This window comes from Mustela nigripes, chromosome 1 (genome assembly GCF_022355385.1).
Source record: "Mustela nigripes isolate SB6536 chromosome 1, MUSNIG.SB6536, whole genome shotgun sequence".
Taxonomy (NCBI): domain Eukaryota; kingdom Metazoa; phylum Chordata; class Mammalia; order Carnivora; family Mustelidae; genus Mustela; species Mustela nigripes.
Window position 1 is genome coordinate 126,237,410 of NC_081557.1, and position 14,613 is coordinate 126,252,022.

The window sequence follows — 14,613 nt, forward strand, 5'->3', positions numbered from 1 at the left end:
CTGCCTTAGGCTCAGGTCATGATCCCAGAACCCTGGGATCTAGCCCCGCATAGGGCTCTCTGCTCAGCAGGGTGCCTACTTCCTCCTCTCTCTGCCTGCCTTTCTGCCTACTTGTGATCTCTGTCTGTCAAATAAATAAAATCTTTAAAAAAAAAAAAAAAGAAAAGTCAATTCTAAAGTTCAGTGGTAAAAATAAATGTGCCCAGAAAAGGGGCTTAAAAATTGAAAAATAATAAGGATTTTCACCCCCTGGCAAATATCAAATATCAAACTATAAATCCATGTTAATTAAAACAGAGAATTTATGTTAAAAATATAGATTCATAGACATACACATAAATATAGATACATATAGACACACACACACACACACCACACACACACACACACACACACACACACACACCCCTCTTCAGGGTACAACCAGAATGAAGAGTGAAGGAAATATATGAAAGAAGGAAATAAATGAGTCTTCCTAAGTTTCACATCCTTAGTGCATCACCATCAGAGTAACCATTAGGAGCTAAAGTCTATGAAAATATGCAGTTCACAAACACTTTTAAGTGCACTGTAGAATATTTATAAATACCAAATGCCTGTAACCTGTAAGTAATTTTACATATAAACTTAATAACAATAATCTGGCTAAGGGTGAGCATTTTATTTTTAATCCTGGGTCACAGTTGGCTTTATTCTATAGAAACATAAGAGTCACGATCCAATAGCAAGGGTCAAAGAAAATGTTTGCACTATGATCCTGGGGGCCAAAATTTCTGTGGAGCATTTCCCCCATGCATTGTAAGATGTTTGCAGCACTCCTGGCTTCTCTAGGCCAGAGTGATATTTTTATAAAGAAATCAGATCATCTCTCTCCCTTATTCAAAATTCTCCAATAACTTCCCATCGACTTACAATGAAATCCAAATTCTCTACAATTCTGCAGCTCCCAGAAGTGTGCACCACACAGACCTCCAGCCTTAGATGCCAGTAGAACTCTCCCCACCACACATACCTTCTCAGCTGTGATGGCCAAAAATGTTTCCAGACACTGCTGATGTCCCCTTGGGGACACAATTTCCTGGGGCTGAGAACCACTACCATGAACTAATCAAATCAAATCTTTGCCTGCTCTGGGCTGATGAGCACTCAATAGTGTGCAACCCCATTTTGATATTGCTGACCCAAAGCGCTGGTGGGCCTTCTGTGTTACCTGGCATTCCTGCATTGTACCCTATGCCATCACTCCCCCAGAGTCTAGGAGAAGAAACCATAATTTCATCCCCTCCATTTTCATTTTTCTCAAACCTCCCCCAATTCATCCTCAATCCTCGCTTTTGTCAACCAGTAAAAGATAAAACTGTAAGCTCCAGAATAAAATATGTGCATTTATTTAGGGACTTAGAGATTGCAACTGGGAGACACAGACCCCATCAGAATCAAAAGCATGCTCCAGAGAGACAAAGGGTAAGGTTAGAGCTTTTAAGGAGGGAATTTACATAAGTTGTTTCAAACAAAATGTGATTGGTGCTGGTATAGTTACACTAATCTATACATGGTTGGTTGCTAGGGCTACTGTCAGGCAGAAAGTTCATTTGTGTCCATCTTAACATATAACAGATGCCTTGGCTTTCAGCTGAGTTCAGCAAAAATTCTGAGAATTTGAGATGAAGACGTGCATAAGCCCTACATCCCCAATGTCCGCCCAGCTCCATTTTAAATAACCCTGTTAGCAAAGCTTACTCCCATTTTGCTCTGTTGTCACTTTTAACTAATGGTTTTACTTCCTATTTCACTGAGAAAAGAGAAGCAATCTGAGAATAGCTTTCTCACCTTCTTACCACAAATTCTACCAGCATTTATGTGGCTGCACATTAGTTCCCCTCTTATCTGCAGGGATGCGTTCCAAGACCCCCGGTGGCTACCTGAAACCGTGGATAGTAGCAAACCCTCTACATACTGTTTTTTCCTCTGCGTGCAAACCTATGGTAATGTTTCACTTATAAATTAGACACTGTAAGAGATTAACAATAAGTAATAATAAAATAGAACAATTATAATAATGTCTTGTAATAAAAGGATGTAGGTGTGGTCTCTCTCTCTTTTTCAAAAATATCTTATTGTACTGTACTCACTCTTCTTCCTGTGATGATGTAAGATGACAAAATGCCTGAGTGATGAGAGCAGTGAGGTAAAAGGCGCAGGCGTGACGTAGCGTTAGGCTACCATTGACCTGCTAATGATTTGTCAGAAGGAAGATCACCTGCTTCCGGTTGACATAGTAACTGGAAATGCCAGGAAAGCAAAACCACAGGTAAGGTGGGGAATTGCTGTACCTCTATTTGCAACCTTTTTTCCTGTTACAATGAGCAATCCCTCCTTGCTCCTAGCTAAATTCATGGAATGATAATTAATATACACATTAACTTTATAGCCTTTAGTAATTCACAGTTGCCACTATCCAAAGTATATGTACTTAAATTAAGATCCTATCTTATTCCAGCTGTAGAACCGCTGTGATAATATTCCATTTTTTAAATGCTGATCTTATACCCTGATAACAATATTTATAGATATCAATGACTGTATGAGGAATCCTGATATCTAATATCTGTCAATAGAGTGTTTGGAAGTCCAACGTCATTGAAGGATGGAAGCGTCCAAATATCTGGTATCAAGCAACCACATTCATTAATTTTGCGCAAACTGAGGATGTGGAAGAGAGTAAAGATGAAATTTCATTTTTAATTTTTTAAGAACCTTGTCAGTGAGAACAAAAAATGTGAAAGCATTTTGTCAGGTCTTTTATCGAACAGCTACTACACTTTTTAGAATAGCTCTAAGATAAGTGGGAGTCTTTTATAGGTATGTAACCTCCAAATTTAAATTTTTCCTTTGGGGAAAGTAAGATCTCCTTACAGCAATTTACCTTATGATGCAATTTCCAGAGAAATTGGTAAGAAAATGAAGTTTGCCTGTACCTGCACTACTTTTCTCATGGGAATACTCTGAACCTCATACAAATGTTGGCTATAAATGTAGTTTGAAAAAGTTGAGTGAATTAAATGCAAAGTATTATTAAAAAAAATCCAGTTCTTATCACGGAAATATTCTATCCTAGTGTGGGCAGCATGATTACCATGCATAGTCATCCTTTTAGCTTTTAAAATTTGTGGGAGCAGGGACTCTATTATATTCTTTTCCACTGTAAAGTCTAAATAAGGACAATCTTAAAAATGAGTAAAATGAAATGAGCATTTAAGTAATTTAAAGGACAGAGGAAATGGATACATTCTAACCCCTGGGGAGATAAGCATAAGTGGACTCAGATGGCAGAGTCTGGAAAGCGCTCAGCTAGATGCATCAAATGCTGTGATAGAAGGGTTAGAGGGTGTTCCTGAAAAGGAACTGGGATGGTACTCTGGTCAGAGTGAGTGGCACCTACAGAAGGCACAATGGATAGCACTTGCTTGAGAGTGGTCAAATGTATTTGTCTGACTAACCCCCGAGAGCACCTAGGCTCAAAACACGGCCTTGCCTGCAAATGTGATAAATATGGACTAGTAGAATCCCATTCCCAATACCGATAGAGAGACAAGACACTCAGGAGTTTCAGTCTCCTACAGCTCAGGATGCAAGACAGGGAAGATCCTTACAGGGTCCTGGGATGGGAGGGTAGATGTTGGCAAATGACACAGTAGTTCTCAGCATTCTAGAACTGGCTCTGAATAAAGATAGAAGTTGGGGATGAGGCAGTCTTTTAGATGAACTCAAACTAGTTCCTAGCAGCCATAAAGGACAAAGAAAAGAAATGTTTGAAGAAATATTATCACAGCCCAGAAATGAAAAAAGAACATTAAAGAACATTTCCAAGGAATAAAGTATGTAAGGGTTCCAAGTAAAAGAGCTTAAAATGTTATTAAAAACAATTTCTAAAACTTAATATACTCAAGGCATGATTTTTTTCTAAGTCTTACATAGGTAGACATTACAAAACTATAGCATGAATAAACTTTACCTGTACTGACTAATATCAACATAATATTGCTAAAAGGTGGAATAATGACAAATAACCACATCCCTGAGAAACCTGCATCAGCATTTCCTAATGTTACATAACCACAGGATGCTTTATGAATTATAAAATGTTGATGGAACACCAAAGATTTTCTCATTTTTATTTACTTTCTTAAGATTTTATTTATTTATTTATTTGTCAGAGAGAGAGAGAGAGAGAACATAAGCAGGGGGAATGACAGGCAAAGGAAGAAGCAAGCTCATCTGCAGAGCAAGGAGCCTGAGGTAGGACTCGATCTCCGGACCCTGAGATCATTACCTGAGCTGAAGGCAGATGCTTAACTGACTGAAGCACCCAGGCACCCCACCAACATCTTTTTAAAGGATTTCATTTATTTATTTATTTATTTGAGAGAGAGAGAGAGAGCCAGAAACAAAGCACAAGAGGAGGGGAGGAGCAGGGACAGAAGCAGGCTCCCCACTGGCAAGGAGCCTGAATGGGACTCCATCCCAGGGCCCTGGGATCATGACCTGAGTCAAAGGTGGATGCTTAACCAACTGAGCCACCCAGGTGCCCCAGAACACCAACATTTTGACAGAAGATATTATGCATACTTGATTAATAGAGGACAGCCAAAATAAGTGTTTTGGGAAAACATCAAAATTGAATTCACATGTGTAAGAAGAAATAAACACTTAATGAAATCGCAAACAAATTCAATAATAAATAAATACATATCAAAATCATAAATAAATTCAATAGGAAAATGTTCTTCTGTTATAGAGATAATCAAATATTTAGATGTGAATGCTATGATGTTCATAACCTACTTTAAAATACTGACACAGTGCTACCTAAAGCAATCTACACATTTAATGCAATTCCTATCAAAGTACCATCCATCTTTTTCAAAGAAATGGAACAAATAATTCTAAAATTTATATGGAACCAGAAAAGACCTCGAATAGCCAAAGGGATATTGAAAAAGAAAGCCAACGTTGGTGGCATCACAATTCCGGACTTCAAGCTCTATTACAAAGCTGTCATCATCAAGACAGCATGGTACTGGCACAAAAACAGACACATAGATCAATGGAACAGAATAGAGAGCCCAGAAATAGACCCTCAACTCTATGGTCAACTAATCTTCAACAAAGCAGGAAAGAATGTCCAATGGAAAAAAGACAGCCTCTTCAATAAATGGTGTTGGGAAAATTGGACAGCCACATGCAGAAAAATGAAATTGGACCATTTTCTTACACCACACACAAAAATAGACTCAAAATGGATGAAGGACCTCAATGTGAGAAAGGAATCCATCAAAATCCTTGAGGAGAACACAGGCAGCAACCTCTTCGACCTCAGCCGCAGCAACATCTTCCTAGGAACAACGCCAAAGGCAAGGGAAGCAAGGGCAAAAATGAACTATTGGGATTTCATCAAGATCAAAAGCTTTTGCACAGCAAAGGAAACAGTTAACAAAATCAAAAGACAACTGACAGTATGGGAGAAGATATTTGCAAACGACATATCAGATAAAGGACTAGTGTCCAGAATCTATAAGGAACTTAGCAAACTCAACACCCAAAGAACAAATAATCCAATCAAGAAATGGGCAGAGGACATGAACAGACATTTCTGCAAAGAAGACATCCAGATGGCCAACAGACACATGAAAAAGTGCTCCATATCACTCGGCATCAGGGAAATACAAATCAAAATCACAATGAGATATCACCTCACACCAGTCAGAATGGCTAAAATCAACAAGTCAGGAAATGACAGATGCTGGCGAGGATGCGGAGAAAGGGGAACCCTCCTACACTGTTGGTGGGAATGCAAGCTGGTGCAGCCACTCTGGAAAACAGCATGGAGGTTCCTCAAAATGTTGAAAATAGAACTGCCCTATGACCCAGCAATTGCACTATTGGGTATTTACCCTAAAGATACAAATGTAGTGATCCAAAGGGACACATGCACCCGAATGTTTATAGCAGCAATGTCCACAATAGCCAAACTATGGAAAGAACCTAGATGTCCATCAACAGATGAATGGATCAAGAAGATGTGGTATATATACACAATGGAATACTATGCAGCCATCAAAAGAAATGAAATCTTGCCATTTGTGACAACATGGATGGAACTAGAGCATATCATGCTTAGTGAAATAAGTCAAGCAGAGAAAGACAACTATCATATGATCTCCCTGATATGAGGAAGTGGTGACGCAACATGGAGGCTTAAGTGGGTAGGAGAAGAATCAATGAAACAAGATGGGATTGGGAGGGAGACAAACCATAAGTGACTCTTAATCTCACAAAACAAACTGAGGGTTGCTGGGGGGAGGGGGGTTGGGAGAAGGGGGTGGGGTTATGGACATTGGGGAGGGTATGTGCTTTGGTGAGTGCTGTGAAGTGTGTAAACCTGGTGATTCACAGACCTGTACCCCTGGGGATAAAAATATATGTTTATAAAAAATAAAAAATTTAAAAAAAAATACTGACACAGGAATATGTACACTTATAAAACACATAAAGCAAACTGGACACTTTCTTTAAGTCATGCAAACCCAAGAGTCGCTCCACGATGTGGCAAGTTGAAGCAGAGCTACAGAGTCTGGAGTGTAGTGGTGTATGCTGAATATGTCCACAAAATCAAGGTATTTCAAGCCATGGGTTGCAAATGTTGAATGTTATGAGCTGAATTATGTTCTCTCTAAAATTCATATGCTGAAGTTCTGTCAGTACCTCAAAACCTAATTATATTTGGAAATAGCATCTTTAAAAAAAATAATCAAATCAAAATGAGATCATATGGTGGGTCCTAATCCATTATGACCTTATAAGAAGAAAAGATTAGGACACACATGAACCCAACCTGCTCATGCAGAGAAGAGACCATGTGAAGACATGGGCAAGAAGACTGCCATTTGCAAGGCCAGGAGAGAAGCCTGGGAAGAAACCAACCCTGCTGACACCTTGATCTCTGACTTCCGGCTTCCAGAACAGTAAAAATTAAGTTGCTGTTGGTTAAGCCACTCAGTCGGTGGTATTTTGTTAGGATAGTCTTAGCAAACAAATACGGATTTCCTCCCAGATATATTCGAATCAGAAAGCAGTAAACACAGGTCCTTGAGATGCTGCCTAATCTGTCCATCATCCTTTGGGCAAAGCCACCTTTATGTCTCCCAGGTGAGGGATAAGAGTACTTGGATATCCACAGGAGAGGACTGTTGTCGGGGGTACATGCTGAAAATTGTGAAATCTCAGTTCTAAATTCTTCACAGCACAAACCCATCGATGAGTTTTGGATATTGATTCCAGAACAGCAGCCTTAAAGCTCTGGTTGACAAATTAAGATGAAAAAATTTGGAATGCTTTGCTACAGAACACACTGCATTAGAAACTACCTAAATGTAATCAATAAAAATACATGAGAAGCTGGGAGTCTCAGTCTTTTTTTTTTTTCCTTAACTCAGAATTCAGATGAGGTCATGAAAAACATCTTAGGGAGCATTTTAAAAATATAAGTTAAAGAAATTCGGAAGAAACTTTGTTTCAGACTTTACCTTACATGCACATTTCCTTGTCTCTTGTTTGCCTCTAAAAATATATAAGTAGAATTGTTTCCCCAGTAAAGTTCCTTTTCCAAACCTATCAAGAAGTCTTAAAAAAAAATCCCAATGTAGTACATGCTAATTGTAGATGGTGTTGACTTTTCTTCCACATATTAAAAAAATAACTTTAGCAGAAAGATTTTTACTTACTAGTTAGCAATGTCCCTGCATGTCTTTTTGCACTGTTTCTAATTACTAAGTTATTTTGAATGTGTGTAAAGCAGAGGAGTTTGCCTAAAGGGCCAGCCTGACATCCTTAGAACAATATCCCCCTTATTGCCCATCTCCCCACCCCATTCTCACTCTTCATTCCCTTTGACCTCTCCTGACCACCCACTCATTCCTGTAACTCTCTTCTTTCTTCCCAGCACGGACAGGGCCCTGCCCTGGCTCTTTGTCTGATGCTTCTCTCTCTGTTCGAAAGGTTCTGGTTGTTGCTTACCCTAACTGAATGTTTTGTACAAGGCTCATCCTGGCTTCTTGGCCCTTTTCTTTCTCACATTCAGTCTCCAAATGAAATTCTTCCAACTCACAGCTTCAGTTACTGATTTTCACCCCCATGTAAGCCTGAAGGCCGCACCTAGACCCAGACTTAGAGTTCCATATGCCCTTAAATATCAATCACATCCACTTGAAGATTTTCAAACTGTTTAAAAACTGAATTCATCTGCTTCCCACTTACATAAACCTCTCTTGCCCCTCAAACCTGGCTTCCCTTTCTTGGTGCCCTAATGGATTCACTGTCAATCTTCCTCATCTGGCCATTTTGCTCACATTCTATATATGGTTCTTTTTTGCAATAAAAGCAAAGTCCAGTAACTTGGAGGCTGTAGTGTCTGCAAAGCCAAAGTATTTACTAGATAGCCCTTTACAGAACATGTTCTCTGAATCCCTATCTAGCACATAGCTCTAGCCTAACCTCTAGTGGGCTGTTTTTAAGCTGTTTATATATATTTTCCCCCATTAGACTCTAGACTTCTTTAGAATAGGGTTAGGTCTAATTCATTACTGTTTTTTAAAATCTCTACTCCTAGCACAGAACCTGATACACAGTATTTACTCAATAAATACTGATATAGAGTCATTTTTTTTTTTCTTCTTCCTGCTTCATCCTCTAGATCTACTCTGCACTCTTTCCCCCAAAACAATTCTTGGTTTCATGAGATAGGTTGCAAAAATGGCTGTCATAGTTCTCGCACTATTTCCATGCCCTTGGTTAGTCTCCACTGATACAGGCTCTGGCCTTGACCACATTACTTGCTTTGGCCAATGGGATGAAAGCAAATATGGCGCAAGAAGACACTAGAAGACTACTTGTTTACTGGGTCTTGCCCTTGCTTGCTGCAGTTGGAACTCTACCACCAGACGAATGAACCAGACTAGCCTGTTTGATGGTGGAAGACACATGGCCCTGTGAATCCCTTGCTCCAGCCAGATAGGTGAGGGAGGCCATCAAATGCTAGCTGACTGCACATCCATGAGGAAACTCTACTACATGAATGAGCCCAGCCAAGACCAGCAAAAGAACCACCCAGATGAATCTAACTAAACCTGCTGACCTATAATATCATGAGCTAGTAAACTATTATTGTTTTAATCCAATATGTTCCCTTGTGGGAGAGAGTTGTTATATAACATAAGCTGGTTGCTATTTAGGTCTTCTTCATTTTAAATATCTCTACAATTACTGCCATAGACTTGACCACCAAACCACCAAAGCTGTGTCCACCACCACTTTATTCTCTACCCTTACCCTTTATACTAAGATAACACAGTGTAGGAGGGGAAGGAAAAAACTTTCCATCTACCTTTCTTCTAAGTTCTCTGGCTGGCTTAATAATCAAATTAATAAATAGATTAACTAAAGAATAGCAATTTCAATTACATACATATGGGGACCCCACAAAAAAATGAGAACCCAGGTCAATCCAGACAATTGAGGGTTATATGCCATCTTGAGCTAAGGAATGGGATAAGTTCTGGGGTTTCAAAGAAAAGGGTGAGTCACAAGAGGCTAAGAAAAGCAGATGTTTAGCAATTGTATTTGTCTTGTCATTCAGATAGGTCATTGTGATTTTTTTAAAAAAAAGTTATCTCCAGTAGTAGCCCCCTTTCTGGGCCAGGCCCCCAATCTAAAATGTTTAGGGTAGTTTACGGGGGAAGTAAAAGTTTCTTTTGAATCTGCTGGGTCTTAATTGCCTTCAGCTCAAAATAGTCCACCTGCCAAAGTGGCACATTTTGGGGAGATTTGTTCCTAACCCCTTCAACACTAACCTGTCTTCTTGCTCCTAATTTCTATTTAGATATGTAAATTGTAGGGGCTCCTGGGTGGCTCAGTCAGTTAAGCAACTGCCTTTGGCTCAGGTCATGATCCCAAGGTCCTGGGATGGAGCCCCACATAGTTGAGCTCCTTGCTCAGTGGGGAGCGTGTTTGTGCTCCCTCTCATGCTCTCGCATTCTGTCAGATAAACCAATAAAATCTTTTAAAAAACATTATGCAAATTGTAACCTCCATGAGAAAAGCTCCTAAAGCATAAAAAGCCTACAGATGAAGTGATCTTACAACTTACTCTGATATATGAGCAAACTGTCTACTCTCTGGATGTCCCACCATTATATTTTGGAAGGGGTTTTTACAGGTTCACAGCTGGAGAAGAAATTTCCCTTAGCGAAGAATCATACCTCTAGTCTCACCCATATCTGATTTAGATATTTAGATGAGACTTTGGACCTAAGACTTTAGAGTTAATGTTGGAATGAATTAAGACTTAGGGGGCTCTTGGGTTAGAATGAATGTATTTTCCATGCAAGAAGGACATGATTTTAAGAAGTCTAGAGGCAAAGTGTTATAAACTGAATGTTTGTTTCCCCTTGCATTCATATATCAAAACCTTGTGATATCATGATTTATAAGGAATATATATTTGGTCATTCAGATGACCAAAGTATATGTCTCACATGTATTTCATCTTCATCAACAATTCCTGGCTCACAGCTCCCACCACCCTTAGAATTTCCTGAGCCATAAGAGTATCTTTTGTTATAATATTTGGTCTCTTGACATCATTGCCAAAAAGCACTTCAGATCCATAAAGGTGAAATGAATGTCTTGTTATTCATGACAAGCCCCTTACCAACAAACTGGGCTATGTAAATGAGGTGACTTTTAGAAAGAAGGTAAGGATGTGGGCTGTCAGGGGAACCAACCATGAGTAGAAGATTGGAACTTTTAGTCCATGCCATGATTTCTTGAGACTGAATCAATGATCAATGGCCAATGATTTAATCAATGCTGCCTACATAAAAGAGAGGGTTTGGAGAGCCTCCAGGTTGTGGAATCAGATGGCTCCCACATACCCCTATGCTGGGCCCCAGACTCCATAAAAACAAAAACTTATTTGTCCAGGACCTCACCCTATGTATCTTTTTTTATAGGGCTATCGATTAGTATCCTTTGATAACCTTGGTCATAAATCAGTAATCTGGAGAATAAACAAGTTTCCTGTGTTCTGTGAGCCACTCTGGCAAATTAATTGAACCTGAGGAGGAGGGTGTGTGAACCTCGGATTTACAGCGAGTCAGTCAGAAGCACAGACAATAAATAACCTGGGTCTGTGACTGATAGCTTAAGTGGAGTGCCATCTCTTGGGGATGAACCCTTCACGTGGAAACTCTGATGCTATTTCTGGGAAGATAGTGTCAGCACTGAGTTGAAGTGTAGAACATCTAGCTGGTGTTGGAGAATTGCTTGGTGGTGTGGAAAACTGCCCTCTCAAATATACCCCTCTACACATTAAAAGTGTTGATCAGCACCCATGAAGCCTTAACCTCCAATGCAAAGGTATTTAGAGACAGGACCTTGGGAGGTAATTAGGACTAGATGAGGTCATGAGGGTGGAGCTTTCATGATGGAAATAGTACCTTTATAAAAAGAGATACCAGGGTACACACCCTTTCTCTCTCTCACTTTCTTTCCCTTTGCCACATGAGGACCCAGTTAATGGCCAGGAAGAGAGCTTTCACCAGAACCTGAGCCTGCTGACACCCAGACCTTGGACTTCCAGCCTCCAAAACTGTGAGAAAATAAATTTTTGTTGTTTAAACCGTCCAGTCTGTGGCAGTTTACTAGGGCAGCCTGAGCTGACTAAGACAAGTGGTCAACAACCACAAGGCAAGAATCGCTTGCATCTCTACCAATCAAAACTAATTGTTATTTCTATATTCAAGAATCTCTTATATTATTATCAGTTTTCCATAACTTACAGAGTTGTCAAAGTTTTCCATAACTTACAGAGTTGTAAAAGAGCTCAAAGGTGATGGGAGGGACAGAGAACACAGAAAAATGCACTAGACAGGACACCTAGTGATCTTTTCTGCCAATTTCCAAATCTATCATAAGTTGCCCTGACATAACTAAAAAGCAAACTGTAAGCTAATTATCTCTACCTCTCCTGCTCTGAGGCTATTCCACAGGACATCTGCTGTCACCTCCTTGGATTAAGTCTCTTTATTCAAACTTACACATAACTTGTTTGCTGTCTTTTATTACAAGTGCAACCCACAGTTCCCAAGCCCATACCAACCCAAAGGAGTTGACAAGAGTCAGAGTCACAATGATATCCTCACAGTATCCATCTTGACCTCTAGTCCTCACCAGCAAAATCTTGAACCTTAGATGCCATTGGTCTCCTTGGCCTTAGTCACTACTGCTAGGTCACTTTTCCAAAGTCACGCATGTTGCCATGGGAAGCTGCTCATTCTGTGCTACCATTCTCCTCATGGACAAACAAAGAAGGGGCAATGAAAGTAAAAGGAGCTATCATTTACTGAGCTCCTATTATGTGCCAAGCCTAGATACTTTACATTCTTTTTTTTTTTTCAAAACCATGTCATTTTTGTTCCTGCCTTGGTAGTTAAAACGAAATTATATATCCCTGAAAAGCATTTCTAAAATATAAGACCATTCTTCTATATGCCAAAAATAATCACATTTAATAAAGTTCATTTCATATTTGATAAAATTAGTAAGTTCTTCACTGCCTCTAATATTCAGTCCAAATCTTAATTTTCCCAGCTGTCCAAAGAATGTCCCTTACAGTGGGTTTCTCCAAACCAGAATCCAATCCAGGACAGTGCAGCTGGTTGCCAGGCTCCTTTAAGTCTCTTTTAATCTAGAAAAGTACCCCTTTTTCATTGGCTGATGTGTTGAGGAGATCGGGCTAGCTGTCCTGTAAAATGTCACACTTTCTAGATTTATCTATTTATTCCCTCACGGCATTTGTCTAATTTGTCTAATTTCTCCTATGTCTCCTAGAAACTAGAACAGCTAAAATCTCCAGTTAAGCATTTGTGGCCAGACAGAAAATGACATCAGAGGACAACTAATATCCGCTTGCTGATCATTAGTGATGCTAAGATAGAATGATTTTTCACCTCTCCAGTAAGGCACCAGTGGTTTACAAAACATTGGGCTGCCTTAGGCCTTAAGCATGTTTGAATGAGGTCACCTGCAGTCTTGGCTACCATGTACAAAATTATTGCAGTGAGAAAACACTTTAGAGTCCTCCGCAACCCATCAGAAGCTAACATGTAGGACTATTTCCTTTAGGAAAAAACAACTCTGTAGTGAATTTCAATTAAAAATGGAACCTTAAACTTACTGGGCTTGCCTTTTCTTCTCTAGGTACGTTGTCAACAGGGAACCTTGACCCTGGCACTGCCCAGTGTGAAGACTATGGTGATGGGTCTGGGTCACTGACGTGCATGTCCCAGGCTTCTCCCCGTCTCCTCTCACAGCCAGCTTTCCAGCCTTTCTTTATCTTTGTGGTTTTTGTCTGACCTCTTCATGTTTGCTTTCCCCCAGGGGCCCCTGAAGTGAACACAACATTTTTTGCATATACTGTGAGAGGCAAATCTGTTATTGCACTTGAAGTTTGAGGAGCTTAAGAATTAGCAATTGTGAAATGGATCTGCAAGTTTGAATCAAGAAACTGAAATTCATAAGAACTTTTATCCCAAGGGCAGATGAGAGCTTGGCTTTTAAGTGCTATCTGAGTACATCTTCATCTTCAGCAATTATTATTCAGGAAATCAATAATGATAATATGATGCTGAGAAAAGGCAATGTAACTAACATTACACTAATGCCCCACTTCTGAGCCGCTTGAACCAGAAGTCAAATGTGATTAAGAAAGTCTCCTAGAAATTCCAAAGACCTGCAAACCTGCATTCAACCTACTTTCCAGGGGAAGGAAATAATCCTTGGAAGGCAAGTTGAGAAACTTAGTCAAATATATTAACTCTGTGTTCATTTCAAGTGCAAAGCAGGGGCGCCTGGGTGGCTCAGTGGGTTAAAGCCTCTGCCTTTGGCTCAGGTCATGATCCCAGGGTCCTTGGATGGAGCCCCACATGAGGCTCTCTGCTCCGCGGGGAGCCTGCTTCCTCCTCTCTTTCTGCCTGCCTCTCTGCCTACTTGTGATCTATCTCTGTCAAATAAATAAATAAAATCTTTTTTAAAAAAATAAACAAATAAAGTACAAAGCAGGAGTGTCCCTGGGTGGCTCGGCCAGTTGAGTGTCTGACTCTTGGTTTGGGATGTGTCCTGAGACTGCCCACCTTCAGGCTTTGTGTTCAGCAGGGAGTCTGCCTGAGATTCTCTCTCCCTTTCCTTCTGCCCCTGCCCCCTGTGAAAGCTCTCGCTCTCACTCTCTCTCTCAAATAAATAAATAAATCTTTAAAAAAAAAAAAAAGCACAAAGCAGGGAATATAGAAGTAGAGATATATAAAGTCCTATATATGGGAAAAGGGGTTAGTGGGAGTAGTTAATTTAAATAAAAACAGATTTAAATCTACAGAAGCCATTTTCCCCAAAGTAAAGCAGAAAAGACAAGAATATGAACCTCCAACAACTAAGGGAAATTTGTGTTGTCCTCACCTAGAATGGGGCAGTCCCAATCCCTTACAAAGGCAGATCTATGCT